General features: G+C 45.3%; 2 protein-coding genes across 5 annotated transcripts in view; one reads left to right on the top strand and one right to left on the bottom strand.

Annotated features, from left to right (window-relative positions):
* LOC142814609 (uncharacterized) overlaps positions 1-7,724 on the top strand; it is a 137,481-nt gene extending 129,757 nt beyond the window's left edge. For both annotated transcript variants that reach the window (XM_075893651.1, XM_075893650.1), the window contains one exon: positions 6,678-7,724. The gene's annotated coding sequence lies outside the window, so the exon portion shown is untranslated. The remainder of the gene's footprint in view (positions 1-6,677) is intronic.
* The window catches only part of LOC142814608 (uncharacterized), a 168,950-nt gene that overhangs the window by 144,867 nt on the left and 6,079 nt on the right, over positions 1-18,004 (bottom strand). The gene's annotated exons all lie outside the window — the stretch shown is intronic.

The raw sequence follows: 18,004 nt of genomic DNA, 5'->3' as shown, positions 1-18,004 counted from the left end.
ATATATATATATATATATATATATATATATATATATATATATATATATATATATATATATATATATATATATATATATGTTTTTACACCGTATTTGGTATTGTAATGTTAGCTTAGGGTCTTTATTGTTACACACATCTTTGTCATTGTCCCACCTGCCTTGTATAGGGTTCACTGGCCTCGTCAAGCTGTCCATAAACAGCTTTTAGCCGGTGAACCTCTCCAGAACCTGTTTCTTTCTGGGAAAATAAAATGATTTGAGTTGATTTGATGTGGTTCTGGAGAATGCAGACGCGCATTACGTTACCTTCAGCAACTTTCGAGGGATCACTGCCCAGTTCGCGATGCACGCCTCGTTCTCCCGCTCGGCAGGCTTCCGTTGATATTTGGCCAAACTCGTGAAGCTTTCTCGTTCGTAGGTGTTTAACATTATCCGTTCGGTTTCTTCAACGACGTACCCAGCGCCACGACTGGCTCAGATTTTTTTTCTTGCGAACAATTGCACAGCGTAAGACATTTACGTGCATCCATTTAAGACATTTACGTCTTAAGACATTTACGTCGGGACGTAAGACATTTACGTCCCGACGCGTTCCTGGCACTACACGTATAGGAGGAGCCGAAACCGCCTCCTGGTGTTAACGTGTCCTGACTTAGTTACGCGTTAGCGGCACAAGAAAGTGCGTGAGTAGAAATAGTTAGCGATCGTGCATCCGGATACTCTGGAGGCGACGCCGTTTGTACGCGCGTGCGCCTCTCACACCCCGAGGTTCAGGGAGAAACGGGGCGGGATGCAATTTCAAGGCACGCCGCTGTTTCAACGCCGAGCGTGATGCCCAGTCAGAAAAACGCGCCGCTGCTCGGTGAAGTCAGCCGCCCACCAGTCAGTCGGCTGCGGCGTGGAAACCAGTTCCCCTTCACGTGCGAGTGTATTCGCGGGCCACCTTTCTTACTCTTACTACTTTTTTTTACTGCTCTTTCGCCTCGTATCATCTCTTTTTCGGACCCCTCTTTCTACAGCTCCCCTATCTGGCCCCCTCCTCTCGCTTCTCGTCTGCGCCGTAGGATCCTAATTCTGGAAAAGCAGGGAGACCTCAAAACAAGAAAGTATAATAATAATAATCAGAAGAAGCGAACTAGATCCTTAGCGAATATGAAAACACTGAGACGAAAGTTCGAAGGGGTAGTGCAGTCGAGTTCTTGGGAGGGACGGCAGAGGTGTAGGGATGAACTCAAACGTTAAAGAAGCGGCGAATTCAAAAGAGAGCACTAGCAGCGCAGAAACAAAAAAAAGTGCGATGGCAAAAAAATAAAAAAGCGACGGGCTCGGTGCGATGCACAAAGAGCAAGCAAGAAGAACTCGAGAGATCGCCGAGCACGAACGAAACACTGGAAAGAAGACAAGAAAAAGCGATGCAGCGAATTCGCGAGCGGCGGCATATACCGAAGGCGGACTGGTTTTGTCTGTCCCCCCCCCCCTCCACCCGCTCTCTCTCTCTCTTCCTTTACTACACCCCAGCGCCGTTCATCTGTATTTCTTGTTATGCATTTCTGGCGCTCTTTGGCGGCGGCGACGGCGTCAGCTCAGGCGCACCCGTATGTTCCATGAACTCTGCTGCGCAAGTTTCGTTTGGCGATCACGAAAGGGGAGGTTCCCCCCCATCCACCGCCCTCCTATAGCTCGCCAGCTCGGTGGTTCACGCACGCCGGCTCGCGGCGAGCCCGATTCGAGCTCACAAAAAGAAGCGCCGCGTCGGAGCGACTCGTCTTCCTCCTTCGTACGCCTCCTCCCTTTACCCCACTCCGTAGTATACGTCTCTCCTCTCTTTTTCTTTTTGTGCCTCCACCCATGTCCCTACTATTTCCGCCCACTTTTCGCTCGGGCCTCTTCTTTCTTTCGTTTTCGTACAGTTATGTTTCTTTTCCCGCTCTGCCGCTTCGCTTTATTTTTTCCCGTTTCTTTCCGCTTCGATCGTGTTTCTTTGATATTTTTTTCTACGCTTCTCTGGTGTTGCTGCCGCCTCATGCTGGCGCTGTTTCCGTCTGTACTCTTTGTGCGTTTGCCTCTTCTCTGCCTCGGGCGTTTTCCTCCTTTCCCTCAGCCGTCGCTCGGCTGGTTTCCAAGATGGCGGCCCCATGTCAGCGAAATGATTCATGGCGGCTCCGGCTTTCCCGATAGTCGCCCGTCGACGGCAGACATCGCATTTCCTTCGTGCGTCGCCCGTCCGGTGCAGGCGCGCGCTTCGAAACTTCTCGCTCTCTCCTTTCTTTTTTTTTTCTTTTTTTCCTTCTACGCTCTTGTTCTACGCAGAGGCGAACTTTGCGCTTATGTTTCATCAGCCTCACTTTGCCTTCCGTAATAATTTGCAAAGTTTTTTTTTTCCGTGTCTTTTTCGTCCTTTGTTCCGGATAATCGAAGGACTTGTTCGCTGGCATCGCGTGATTGAAAATGGACCACGTGATGACGTCACATTTACTGTTGTACTCTATTCTTGCGCCACGGCCTGTTCTCAATCAAACGCTTATTTTTTTCTGGGGCACGGGCTGATGTGGCACCTTTCTGAAGGTGCCACGGCTGACTAGTCCATGCGCAGACTTCACACATGTCACTCTTGAGCGACAAGCAACAACGGCTAACATTCTAGGAAAATTCTTCTACGCCTCCAAATTAACTCTGACAACATCAAGTGACGTTGCATACCGACTCGAAACCCGAGAAAACACGCTCAACGACGTTGACACATCGTTCCGCTGAGCAATCCGTCCGATAATATTTTGTTCTATTTATGAATCCGTGCTTAAAACCAGTGCCCAATGTTCAATTTTTCTTTTATCTGGAGCATCTTTATCGATTATTTATGCGACCAGCCACACGACGCGATTGTTGAAATACTGCTAGCAAATGATACATATTTACCGAATATGCCCCCTGCACAAAACTCGCTATACAATGCGCTGAATTTCTTTACACGTGTTTAGATTCAATTTCCTAAAGAAACCGTCTTCGGTTGCGTTACCGATTGATTCCAGTATTTTTTGTGGCAGCCTGGTCAGTGCATTTTTGGGCATCACGCAAGTTAACGTTAACAGCCCAGAGAGGACTATGACGGCGCGCAGGGAGCCTTGGATGGATAGGTCTTATAAACCGTACATGATAACTTTGACTATTTCCATGTTATTTCCATGTTTCGACTATTTCCATGTTATTTTCCAATAGTGAGTATTACCATTATGTTGTGTATTGATCGTATTTTTATTGTTAATCAAGCTTATTCAGTATTACTCACATGTCCGTATACTATTGCTGTATTTTTTTGTAGTTACCCCATCCATGTAGCCACAGGAGGTGCCCCTGTCAGTTTCTCTGAAACCTTGGGACCCCCTGCTGTAAAACGCTAACCATGTAACTCAACTGAACTATTTAATAAACTTGACATGACGTGAACTTGACTTGAACGATTCCAATTAGGCAAAGGACTCGCGTTTCATTCGACGATACCTCCTCGTTCTCCATTGTAACATACCACATGGCGAAATGAGACGACGCATTGACGTACCACTCCGTTGAATGCTTTTTATGCGTATATAAACTTTCTATGTGCACTGTTTGTGTTAATCGTGCATGGATTGGCGGGCCAAGATGGCCGTGCACGCCGTACCCGGGATACGCGACCTCTAAAAAAAAAACAAAAAAAAACAGATAGTGCGTGTCTCGCGGGCAATCGAGAGCTGTCGACAAGTCGTTCAATGTCGCGCTGGCTCGCTGGAGATGCGAGTCACGTTTTCTTGAGGGCTGCACGCTCCTGAGAATCCCCCCCCCCCCCCCCCCCCGCCGCTGTGCGCAATCTTGCTTGACATTTCCTGGAGGATGCGAGGAAGGGGCAAGCTACAGCACCAATCCCCTTCTTCTTCTCTCTCTTTATTTTCTTTTCTTTGAGCATTCTCTCGCCATGTGCGTTGTAATGAGATATCGTTCCATGCTTCAGTGCGGTAACTTACCTCCACTTTTTTTTCTTACTTCTCTCGTTTTTTTACTTCTTCTTCTTTAACCCCGACTCTTACGGAAGTTGTACAGGCGGTAAACGCGTTCAGCGCCGGTGGTCTGGTTATCAGATAAGCGCGGCTGATTAGGAAACGCCTGTCAGGCTCGACCGCCGGAGAGGAAGCCGCGCAAGGGAAGGCCTTTGCACGTGACATCTCTGATACCTGCGGTCACGTCAGCCAGCTCGTTTATTATGAACGGGCGGTGAGCAGTTCTCTTTAGTCGTTTCTGATATATATATCTATAGCTTCTGCTACACACGCGTAGCGAAAGGATGCTGTTTTGTAGGAGTGCTTTGTTCGCGTAGGCTATAAATAAAATGTATGTCCTCCTAAACGCGTCACAAACGAGCACCCCTCTTTGAAGAACGTCTGTTCCTGTCAGAGATAGCGCGCTAAGTTATTGCGGTGAAGCTCCGTCTTCACAGCATGGGAAAGGACGCAATCTGCCCGACAGCCACGACAGCCGTATAGTGTTGTCGCTACACCGCCAGCATAATTTATTAATAGTTCATGCGAAGTATGAAAGACCGCTTTCGCACCGACCAGGTTTTGTTCATTTTTGTGTGTGTGACCCTGTCCTACAGACTGTGTTCAATTCTGAGCTACTTCCGGGCACTGTAATAGAGTAAAATGTGAAGTGAAAATTGTGATAATTGCTACAAAATCTTACACGTGGTACGTGCGGATTACGTTCAGATGCTGAACACTAAACGCGGTCTGTATTCCTGCATGTATGTTTTACGGTTTGCACATCGACGTTGCTGTTGTGCAACAATTCCTGTGAGGAGATGAGATGTCGGTGTTCAGGTATTATGTTGATTTGAACTTTTGTGATAACGTATATGTCCCAGCCTGCCACACATGAAGTTCTGGTCGTTTCTTGCGCTTATACTCTATGACGCGGCATGCCTAGACTGCGTATACCCCTGCGTTCATATTATCACAGAATCAGTATTCAGGACATACATGTTAGTCAAGATTTATAGACAGGGGCAGGCGCATTCACAGGCTTTTTTATTTCTATTTCGCCTGTTCGCCGGTCTCCTGTCGATCAATTTTTACCGTGTGTGTAACGTGATAGCGTAAAAGAGCGTCGTTTCGCAGACATTCTGGCGTCAATGTTGACGTCACTGGTTGTGAGGGAAGAATCATTCTGTTGTCTGTGACCTAAAAAATCGAGAAAGGTCCGAAGAAAATACATGAAAGTTTTCACGTCCGAGTAAGGATCGAACTCAGGCCTGCGTGGCAAGCAGGGGTTTCACCACTGAGCCTCGCCGTTGCCTGAAACTGCTTCGCAAAAAAAAAAAACAATGTGATAGCCATGCATGTAGGGGAAGCAGTCTCTAACGCATCATATATTGCGTGGCAGATGCGTAGAATCGCGCCACGTGTCAAAAAATGTAGATTGAACAGTGGCGGGTTTTGAAAGCCCAACTATTACAAAACGCTTTGACACATTTATTCATCGTCACCACACACACACAAAGGGAGAGAGAGAGAGGGAGACAAGGGAAACACAGGGAGGTTACCCAGAAGAAGACTCCGGTTTGCTACCCTGTGCTTGGGAAGGGGGAAAGGTGTGTAGGAGAAGAGTTGGCGACAGTGGGGAAAAAGGTTATGCGACTGGAGCACTAGAAGGTGCGCGACTATTTTGCTGCACCCGTGTATCATCAGCCCAACCACCAACAAAAAGTGAGAAGCTGCGTAGGTTCACTTCTTTCCTTGTGTATACGGACGCGTGGGCCTTTGGCTGATTCGTAAAATGAATAATTATGGCGTAGCGGGTGCTTGACTGTGCTTGCAGCAGGCAGTCAATGGCACATTGACACTGCAAATGTTACGCGCACAGTTCTTCGTTTCCTCACGGCATGGTTACAGAAGCAAACTAGCAAGTTCAGAAGCCGATGCGCATGATACCCGATTACGCTATCGCGATCTGCCGTTCATTGAAGGCGAAGGTCAATCGTTCTCCCATTTGTGCCTGAAATAAACCTAAGCTTTGTGATGGGCTGCCATGATGCTAGTTGATTTACTTGTGTTCGGAACATGTCGTTTCAGCTGTTTAAAACGCACGCAATGTTACGCATGTTCAAAAGCAGAATATTGAGCACTGCGAATAGAACACAACCAAGGACTGCCACAGAAAGCACTCTGTCTTGTACATTATTATTATTATTATTATTATTATTATTATTATTATTATTATTATTATTATTATATTGGGATCACGCTGTTCAATATTCTTGCGCTTCAGAATATGTACTAATTTCAGCAATATTAACACACTCGCCAATAAATTAACTAAGTCCAGCAGACATTCGCTGTGCAGCTGGACACATGGTATAAAAGCAAAACAAATGTCAATTTCTAAGAAACTATAGAGAGGTGGAAAAAAAGGACACACTGAACCGGAAGGTGTCAGCTTCGAGATGATTGAAACGAGCTCATCAACTCGGCTGACAAAAAGATCAAAGTGATCCTTGAGAAAGACAGAGAAGGAATCGGATGTTCATTCACGGAAAGTGAACTTTCGCAAGGCTTTGTGTCATACCCCCTTCCTTTCCCCTTATTCTTCTTCTTGCAAGTACGCAACAATGGGTTGACTGGATCTTTTGGCGCGTTCAATCTTTGCAGACAGTGCACGGCCTGGTGGAAGCAGCAAGAAGAGGACGGCGTCAGAGAGGGGATCCGAGCTCGCACACCAGTCAGCTGCGCGGAGCTGGGACCGGCGCCGTTGGCCTGGCTGATCAAGTGGACAGAGAAACACGACGGGGAGGACAAAAAAATAGCGCCTGGGTGGAAGGAGGGCTCCGCGGGCCCAATTAGAGGAGACAAACTGCCGCGACGGACTCGGACAAGAAAGCAGCCTGCAGGGACTCGCCTCCGCTCATCCGCCCTGAGTGACAAAGGGCGTTGCCTGTGCCCGGCTGGGCGCGTTGCTACTGATTGGACTGCTCGGCAGGCAGACAACCGCGCCACGCTTTTCTCTTTTCCCCTGTATCCCTAAGACACCCCTCGCATCCAGCTCTATTCAATACGCTTCTGCTGCACCCTTAATCAAATCGAATCAAAGTCACGGAACAGGAAACCAGGAGGGTGAATGAGTGGGGCTGGGACGGATGGAAAAATTAAGGGGTGGGTGGGGAGGATGCAGAAAAAGGAGGAGGGGGTGCTCGTCGGCACAGGACAGCAGCTACGAGAGACTCCAAGGAGGCGGCCTCTGATCGAGCAGCGGGAGATCAGCGCAAGTTGAGCTCTAGTGTTCTACATCTACCCTGTAGATCCGAATTTGTTTGCCACGAGACTACAAATTCGGTTCTAGAGAGGTTTGTGTGGTACATACGAAACGTCACACTGCGTAGAAGAGTCCTCATCGACCATGTGCGTTTGTGTGTACGTGGGCTTCGAAGCACGTGGATGGATGTGATGCGGTTATATAAGCGAAGCGTACGCAGTGCACCTGTGCCAGCTTCGTCCTGGTCTGACTGTTTAACGAATGTGAAAGTTACGTTAGTGATGGTCTTTAAAAAAAGGAGGGGGAGTTTCTTTATGTTGCTTACCTGTTTTCATCGTTCGCATTGTGGGATGTCGAGTTGTGTAAAATAAACGTCAACTGTGCTTGTCCGCTGTTGAAGTGCACATGAAAGTCTTAAATTGCGAATAAATTTTGTTTCTTCACTATTCATTATATTACAGCTAACTGGTGTGCTGAGTATATATACTCTGTGCTCGCAATGCTGCCAAGTTTAGATTTTGACCTTACTTATCGAATGATAGTGTATATTCGGGGCTGGACTGTTGTGAAATTGCGCTTCTGTCGCAGAAAATAGAGCCAAGATTATGCAAGTAGAAGGTACGACCGAATAACCATTAACACAGTGAAGCGCAGAATAGTTCAACATCTTTGTGTTAGTGCTTGTTCGCTCGTACAATATATCTACACCATGAAGTGCCCCACAACGCAACGTTGCTAAACCAGAACGAAACTGGACAAGCAAAGGAATGGTCACGTCACTATAGTTTCGGATTCATTGCACTATCGCGACAATCATTCGGCATTCTCTCCTCGAGCTTCCAATGCCATAACATATATATATATATATATATATATATATATATATATATATATATATATATGTATATATATATATATATATATATATATATATATATATATATATATATATATATATATGTATATATATATATATATATATATATATATATATATATATATATAGCGATTACTCCCACTACATTCCATGCCAGGATGTTATCGTCAATCCTTCCTGGTCGACTAGTCTCATTTGCAACGCAACTAAAGCATCATTCTTACCACTGGGAAGGGGCAAACAGGAATGATGTCCAATAGAACATGGCTGCAGAATCAACGGCCTTGGGTAGGAGATAGGGAGAACTATAATTTAGTTATCATGGTACAACTGGGTTTTCAGTCCGTTCTCATAGCAAAAAATGACTCAGGTATATATACCTTCATTCGTTGCGTCCCACTGACATGGCTGTTGCGAGAGTAAGGCACGAAAAAAAGTTTCCTTCATTCCATTGCGATAACCATTAAAATTTTTTTTTGCATTCATGGTGTGTTTAGAACAGATGACATTCTTAAAGAACAAATATGAGTCTTCGGGGATCTTTTCGTTAAATATTAGCAGTGACACCGCAAACGATTTTCTGACTATTTCAAGTTGTTCACGATACAATCATGTTATTAAATACAGTCCTCGTGGTGTAAACATGTAACGCATCTACAAAGAAATAAGCTACAATGAAGCAGCGCAACATATGTCAGGTTTCTCGTCGAAATTCTCGTTTTTCACACCTAGAAAAGTTACAACACAGGTAGGCTGCTGTAGCAATCTACCTGTGTTGTAACTTTACTAGTGCGTGAAAAATATGCCAATGAGTCAGAGTTTTCGAAGTGTGAAGATAAATCAGCATCGTCGCGACTGTAGCTACTAAGTACCCCTCTCGAGTGGCTCACTTTCCTACAAGATGCACGTCCCATAGCCGGTCATTTTGACACACATAATTAAGAATAAGCAGTCTACCACAATGTTTAAGAATGACTGAGAAGTAGCCAATCAGACGGAATTTGTCCCAGAGCTTGTTGTCAGGTCGCAAAAATCCTTCAGCATAAACGCAGGTATATTAGCATAATTGCTCTCTTTTAAAGTATCAGGAAGCGTTCAGAACTTTCTTTACTTGATAATTTATGGTTTCCCCTTACTTGCGCAATACTTAAAGCTAGCATAAGAAAACAAAAAGGTTTTTCACCGCGAAGAACAGCAAAGAGAGCCGCAGTCGCAACTAAACGTAAAACCGCAAAACAGCATGTCATTATCATAATATATGCAGCATGTGCAATTGCCGTTCATAATTTATGGTGCGAGATTTACTCGCAAGCGTTTGTCGCGAAGACGCGGTGGTTCACTCCTGCAAAACTAGCATCCATTACTGTCACTTGTTGCCTGTCCCTCGCAGATGTGTTCGCGCTAAAAGCGACAAATATGCAAGTTCAAATTTCACTGCCTTAGAGCTCGCCATGCACGCCAACAGTGCGTGTATGCTACATAGGAGCTAGACGTATAGCATTTACGCCATTGGCTTATTTCATGAGGAAAGAATATATCCAGCCAATAAAATTATGAAGACAAGAAACGAAGGAGGAGGCAGGAAAACAGCTAGACTACCAACTGTTTATTCACGAACGCGAGGCTCAAGTATGTACACTCATGCATTCACGTAGCCTTATAGCCTTCCTGCAATCTCTTTTCAAAAATAAAAATGCAAAATACGACAAATACAATCAGTGTATGCATTTTTCGCAATAATTATCACTCAAGAGAACAGAAAATATTGCAGGAAAATGATTTCTTCCGATATTGCAGAGATTTCTTGCACTATAAAGTGGAAGAAGTATGTACTAGATGACGAGCCTGGACATTTCGTCGTATACAGAATTCTCTGTGCTTTACTGATATGTGGTGGAAGATCTAACTCCTAGTGACAGCTGTTGGAACAGCTTTATATGGCATCGTCGGAAGCGGCGCATATATGAAGTGCCCTTACAGCGAGGTAAGTACCGAAACCTGAAGTCCCTGAACGCGCTCTATAGGCGGTGTCGGCCTACATATTTTTAATTGCATCACCGCTGTCCTGCTCAGTATACATAGTTTCATGACGACTATATATAAATGGAAACCACTATATTAGATTTCATTGCTATGGAGATCTGTACTTCACGAAATAAATTATCTATCTATATGGTGAAGAATCTGGCGTCTGTGTGTCTTCATTGATTCCAAACAGTCTTTGGAAGCTCTGTTCACGCACATGATAGACAGCGCAAAGTCGAGGTAACAAAAAAAAAAAAACTAGCATGAATGATGCGGGGGTTTTTATGAAAGTGCAAGCGACAGCGTAAAAAAAAAGGGGGGGGGTAAGTAAAAAGAAGGTAGGTAGGTAATATAATAATAATAATATTATCCATAAGGTTTCGTGTCCCCAAACCACGATATGATTAAGAGAGACGCCGCAGTGCACGGCTCCAGATGTTTCCATCATCGGATGTTCTTTAAGATGCACTGACATCACACAGTACTTGGGCGTCTCCATCGAAATGCGACTGCCGCAGCCGGGCTCAAACCCGCGACCTTCAAAGGTCACAGGTTTCATCCCCATAGCCATTGTTTAACATAGGCTGACATAGTTTACCACAGCAAAAGAAAATGGTTTGGTACACTATACCTTATGGTGATAAATGAATAGTTAACGTGAAATTATAGAAAGACCGCCCGATCATCATTATTCACAGCAGGTGAGATAACTGATGACTATGCAATTGCTGTAATCTTTTTGACGAGATTGTTGGTGCAAAAACCGCAAAAAATGTACCCCTATATCCCTCTGATACGACGACTTATGAGAATAATACTAAAGAATGATTCGTTATGCAAGGGCCTGTAGTCATCAGCACTGCGCTATAGTTCTAAATAAAGACAGGCTTAAGCGGGAGTCCATAGGGCTACATTTACAAGACGACTGTGCTGCAATCGGCCGTACGCATACAATAGCACAGACTATATACAAAATGTCATCACTATTTCAGCCAGCCGATGCTACAGCGAAAAGGACATATGAAAGCTAGAATGATATATAACAATGATTTATAAAAGCCGGACTGATCTCGTGGCATGGCGCTCCGATCGTGCTCGGTGTGCTGATATATTACAAATCATTATCGCACCGTATTAAACGAAAGCTGTGAGAATGCGAACCCACCCTCTCCAATTCGCGAAGCGTTTTCATTTACTGCGGACATACTGTTACTCATATGCCCACTCTTTCTATTAACCGGCTCCTCGAGCAGCTCCATCTAATGAGCTGCTTTGCGAATGCAGGGCCTGTTGCAGCGATAGAATTCATGAACGTCTTTGCCGGAAAAACCACCGTATAATGAGCATATCGATTGGCGTCACAGGCTAATGGTGAAAAATCACTCTGCATGAAAGGGAAGCTTTCTGATATGTGGTCTATAGTTTTTTTTTTTATGATTACGCTCAAGTCGACTTGTTTGCGTAACGGCTGGCGCAGACATATTCAGATGGTGGATGGGCCGGGTTAAGTCCGCTCCCCGTAATTATAGCTTTCATGTCTGTACAGTGTACCTTCAGAGACACAGACACAAGTAATGCATACTATGCCAGACCCCCCTCTCCTTTCCCTTAAATAAAATCATCGCTACACCCTAGACAGTCAGGGAATTGTGAATTATTACTTCCTTTACGTGAGACATTCGACGCCTTCACGATGTTGTAACACTCTGCAGCGGCAGCTACGTTTGGTGTACGGAACTTGTTTAGCTTAGTTGTGTGAACTTGTGGTCACAAGAGAGCAAGACGCATTGCTCGTTAGATTATCAGAACCTTCTGCATAGACAGAATGTTTCGACAAAACCTCACTGTACTTTGTGCGGCTGTAAAGTACCACATTGAGGAAGGCACTAGAATGCTGCACGGGCCGTGCTGTGTTCAGGAAGCAAAGTGAAAAAGCGTAACCTTTACTCTCGCTAAAAGAATACCACGAAAAACGCATTGCTCACACATGTGAAGACTATGGTTTCAATCTGTTTATTTCAAAATTAATCGCTAAAAGCACAACGCTTCAGTCGAATTGACACAGAGCAACAACATTACTTCATTTGCTTTATTAGAATGCAGTATTGAGTGCCTTGTGTTTTTGGTACGAGAATACGACATGTTCGTTGACAGTGCATTGTAATTTGCGCCTGATGCGGTTATAGCTTCAACCTTTCCGAACGCTTATATAAGCTCTGAGAGAACGCTAGAAACACAGCTCGCATAATGTATATATATATAAGTGTTGCAGCTTGAAGTGTCTATACTTTTTACAGCTGTGAAAGGGCCGCCAGAAATTATTTTAAACATACAAGGGAAGCAAGTTCATGTCGAATAAAACGAATGTCAACTATTGGTTTATAAATTATAGCACTCCTTAGGGGCCTATTGTTACAACCTCGAAAGTTTTCGAACCCTTGCAAGTGCATCAACAAAACATGTACCATGAATGCAAGGAGAATGCATAAGGGGAAAAGAAAGTAACTTGCACCTTATTTTTCTTGAATATGCACGTAGTAATCACGTTCGCCTAGTCGAGCTCACGCGAATACAAGTTACACTTACGTCACGACTTGAAAAAGTTGTAATGCGAGCGGTTTATTTGTATGGATTCTTTGAACATAACTGTAACGCATAGAAACGTGAACACAAGCAGTAATAAGAATCGTTGGGGTTTAACGTACCACGACATAGATTAGGGACGGTGTGGTGGAGGGCTCCAAGAATTTAAGACCACCTAGCATCTAGGCTTCGTTAACGTGCATGCGAATCGATCGAAGTACATGGATCTCAAGCATTTTCGCCAACACTAAAAATGCGGCTGCCGCGGCCGGTATTCCATCCCGCGACCTTCAGGTCAGCCATCGAGCACCACACCCAATACATGGTCGGGCACAACTTTAAAATTCCGCGCCATTCCCTACTCGAAGGCCGATGCATACAAGTGTGCACTAATCGGCGCACACTCAGGACTGACGTCACGGGCAGAACGGCTGGTTACCCCGCCTTCCGAGAACATGCTGCTGAATGCACTAGCGGGACTATTTTGTTTGTCATGGAGGCGATCAGCTGGCACGCTTCGGTTGTCTGGGCAGGGCTTCTCCGGAATTCTTAAAGGGGCATGGTCAGAAAACGTTGCTGCACTGGCCTGTATTTGCCGAAATTATCCACGATTCAAGTTCCACGATTCGCGTGGAACTTGAATTGAAGTTCCACGTGGAAATTATCCACGATTCAAGTCGATCACCAGGAAGTGAAAGTTGGCCACTTATAATGCAGAATGTTAAACGGAAGTAGCTATAAGTGTCTACCGTCAATGCTTCAGCCTTTTCTTCGAGGCGGCTCACACCAGGGCTCGACGACTCACAATTGGAGCCACGGAGCCTCCTGTGCGTGGGGTGAGGGGAGAACGCAGGGTTTGCTACAAAGAAATTACAACCCAATATATATTGTAGAAGCCTCGTTTACCGCCCCTGCGCCAACCAACCATATTGATTGATTGATTTGCTGGGTTTAAAGTCCCAAAACCACCATATAATTATGAGAGACGCCGTAGTGGAGGGCTCCGGAAATTTGGACCACCTGGGGTTCTTTAACGTTCGCCCAAATCTGAGCACACGGGCCTACAACATTTCCGCCTCCATCGGAAATGCAGCCGCCGCAGCCGGGAATGGAACCCGCGACCTGCGGGTCAGCAGCCGAGTACCTTATATAGCCACTAGACCACCGCGGCGGGGCGCCAACCAACCTTATGGCCTGGCACTTCCTTCAAGCCAATATGCGTCCAAACCTGGTGGCACACAATTACTGGTATACCCACGACAATATCCCGATCTGTGTATGCAAGTACAGAGCGAACCTGTCACACGTTTAGTGGGCGTGCATGTCCAGAGCCTCTACTCGAGAGTGTCGCAAAATAGCTAACAAATGCAATGGAGACAGCACTCCTCACCACAGCCCCATAAGGCCTGCAGTGGGGCGTTCAGATGGCCGAGAGTGCCACCAGGACCAGAGGGCCGCCTTTAGGAGAAATGTTGGCGTCCAACAAATTAGTTCCCCACCCTCTGTGTTGCTACCTGATTTCGGCGCCAACGGTTACAAAAAAAATATATCGACTGCTGCATAAAAAAAAAAACGCGAGAAGACGGCTGGCACTTCCACACGTAATGGGCAGGAGAATGAGAAGGTATGCATGGTCAAATAAATCAAGGATACCGAGGAGGAAGCTGTGGTTTGCTATCTGACGTAAAAAAATGAACGTGCAAGGAAATACAAACTTAAGTATGAACGAAGTAAATTGCATGCATACTGCAGCGCAGCTGGTCCATGTACCGTTCTCAAGGTCTAACAACTATATATGTTCGGATATCATAACTATATACAAGTGTGGAACTATATACAAGTATGCTCTCTGCATGCCGACTGACCATGGATGGAGGCGGGGAAGGAGAAGGGGAGGGGGCGATCCTTTTTTATGCATGCTATAGTGTGCGCGTGTATATACACATAAAATGTGTGAAATTATAAGGGAAGGGGGGGGGGGGGTGAGGGAAAGTTACAACATCTCAAACTACCTTGACTACGATATACTGCTCTTTGGGGCACTTGCCTTGAACTTACAATTCAGATAATGGACGACTGTTAATTCATGTGTCATGCGGTGCGCAGTAAGTTGCCAGAAAATGTGCACTAAATGTCACAAATTTACGTCGATGCACAGGCAATTGGACATGATAGAAAGCCACAACCAGAAATAAATAAAATTAGACACATCAGATATATTATAGCTCATAGTAAATGTAAATGTTTATGCTTCAGACGCAATACCTGTTATGTACGTGCCGGACTTTATATGCATATTCATTGTCACGAGAAAAGAATTCAGTACGTGCATCCGCTGCACTGTCTTCTTCGGACACTCTATATATACGTGAAAAAAAAAAATGTTTTCGTCATTAGTGGCTGTTGGTTTCTCCTAAAGCTACACGTCTCAGTCGATTGACATAGCTCATTTTTCATCCACAATATAGCAAACGTTGACCTCTGCACTACTGGCTTCTCTTTTAATAGGCATAGTGATTTCAGGTGCTTTAAAACAATATACCCCTAACAAAAAGAAAATTATGCAAGGATGTCACACAAACATACGAAAGCAGTTATTATACCACAGATTTGTGTTATCGCCTTAGACGCCGTGGTGCTGACTACGCACGTGCATACATGCATTGCCGTCCACTGTGTTATATCTCTGCTTATTCTGTATACTTACGCGTTTGTTGTTTGCTGAGGCTTTGTTCCCAAAGTAATCTAGTTGTGCTAACGCTCACTGTAGGGCTTTACCTGCTTCTCTCTTTCTTATGGGGTATACGCCACGGTGGTCAAGGTGCTCAGCTGCTGACCCGAAGGTCACAAGTTCGATCGTGGCAGTGGTGGTGGCATTTCGGTGAAGGCGAAGTGGTTAAGGCCCGTGTACTCCGTGATGTCAGTGCACATTAAACAACACCAGATGACCGAAATTTGAGGAGCCCTCCACCACGGCGCCTCTCGTAATCATATCGTGGTTTGGTGATGTTAAGCCCCATGCAGATATTAATGAACGTTATTATTTTTCTTCTGAGTTCTTTCTCTCCTGGCGTGATTTTTTTTTTGAAAACTACCGCATGATAATCGCACCAGTCGACAGATACATTCACCCTTCTCACTTTAAAGGGTCCCTGAAACACTTTTTGAGCATGGTCTGAAAACGCTGCCGATCGGTGGTATAGAGGCTCCCAACAACACGAGAGCCAAATAATATAGCGCAGCACGGGGCCTAGAATTCACAATAAATGATGAAAATCAGCTAAAAATTGCTTTCTCTTCTCTCGACAAATGACGGAAGACGCTGGAAAATCAATCGTAGAAAGCAGCCATTCGCTGATTTGAACATGGCGCGCTCGGTTGCCAGATATCGCCGCTGGAGGCCGCCAGTTGTCTATGGGTGCGCGCGCGATCACACTGATGAAGCCGCGCATTCGAAGAAAAAAAGGTTACCAGGCGCGGGTGACGTAGTTTCTTTGCCCCTGCCATCCCTCCCTGGTTAGCTTCCAGCGCTTTCGTCGGGACAAGAGAGAATGCAATTGCAGCATGCGCCAAATCTCCACTCACATACGACGGATTCTTAAAATTTTTGTGGCGTTGAGTTCGTGAGGCAATAAGCTCTTCCAGAGAATTCATTCCATGGTTACTTGAAAAAGTGTTTCAGCATCCCTTTAATGTCGCTCGCCAAGCACACACTCACAGACGTTTCACGTCATGCTATCATCTTCTGTTATTTGTTTATTATATCCCGTCCTTCGGTTATCAAAAAGTTACGAAAATTCTAAAGGTTGTTTAAAAAAACATATAGGTACTAATACGCAACGATTACCTCAGCATGGCTGGACACGCTAAGTTTATTCTGGACAGAATGCGTGATCAGTAAATGGCGTATGCAGATGCAGAAAGGACTGCGCAATAGTGTTACACCCATGCTACTTGAGGTGTGAAGAAGCGCGCAACGGCAACTTGCCTGAACATGGTTACGGCTAGTTTGCCTGCGACGCCCACCCGATCTTTCCCTATACACGCGCGCGGGTGATATAGCACTTGAGTGGTACAGCAATGCTTCGTTTATCCTCCGGCATTTTTTGTTTTTTCACTTTCTCGGTTTTCTTCGTTCTTACTCGGTTTGTAGCTCATACGCACAGCTTTCCGGGAAATTGTACGGGGAAGTTTTTTCGCCGGCGATGTCCGTTGGGGGCCTTTCTCGGTGGCATTCTACGAACGCATGACCTTCACGGTGCGTGCTTGTGTTCACGGCGAGACGTGGATTCCTCAAAGACAGCTGCTCGAATCCTGGGAGCTTCCCATTTTTTACGTACATTTTTTTATTTATTTTTAGGTACGGTAGTTCACCCAAGCGTACTCGCACAAGGCACGCGCTCACTGTAACTTCGAGATAACCATCTTTGGAGCTCTTGAGTCTTTCAATTTTTTTTTCTTTATTTACGCTACACCGGAGGCTCGCCAACAACAAGACGAAAATTCGCAGAAAGGTGGAGCTCTGACGTCATACCAGCAGACTGTCGGGATGAATCAGCAAAACATGCACGAACGGGAACAGTTGGACCCGTGTTCTTTTTTTGTGTGTGTATAGTGGCGGACGACATGTCTGGCCAATGCTATGAAGGCTACAGTGTCAAATCACGCGTATCCGATTGCTAATGAGTCCTACAATTGTGTTCCTAATTTCTACGTGAGATATTGAAAATACTGCCCTGGTTTCTTTTTTTTCAATGCGAAGCAGCTGTTTGACTAGGTTGTGTAACGCTGTCCCTCCGTGCTAACCCACTGCGCATGCTCGCGTCTCGTGCTGGCACAGGAAGACACCTGCAAAACTGTCGCTTCGCGGGTACCGGACTACTTCGCGTAGTAGTACACGCGCAGAAGCTCCGACTCGGTAGCTTTCCCTTCATTGCCTAGAAAACTTGTCCGCGAGCGCTGAGCCGAGATGGAGGCGAAACGCTTGGAGGCACGTGTACTGTTTGATGTGAGTGCACGTTAAATAACACCGGCTATTATTATTATTATTATTATTATTATTATTATTATTATTTGTTGAGCCGACCAATCATGAGTACGTTCCAGCTCACCCAATATTCTTTCAATTGCAGTGAGCATGTAGCTGACTTCAGCGAAATTTCTTGTTCAACCACAGTTGATATACATGCATACTCCTATATGCAGCAATGCAATCGAAGAAACTTCAGAGCTGCCGCCGCA

Source organism: Rhipicephalus microplus, chromosome 4, assembly GCF_043290135.1.
Source record: "Rhipicephalus microplus isolate Deutch F79 chromosome 4, USDA_Rmic, whole genome shotgun sequence".
NCBI classification, from domain to species: domain Eukaryota; kingdom Metazoa; phylum Arthropoda; class Arachnida; order Ixodida; family Ixodidae; genus Rhipicephalus; species Rhipicephalus microplus.
Note: the sequence above shows the minus strand (reverse complement) of the source record. Positions and strands in the feature narration are given on the sequence as shown.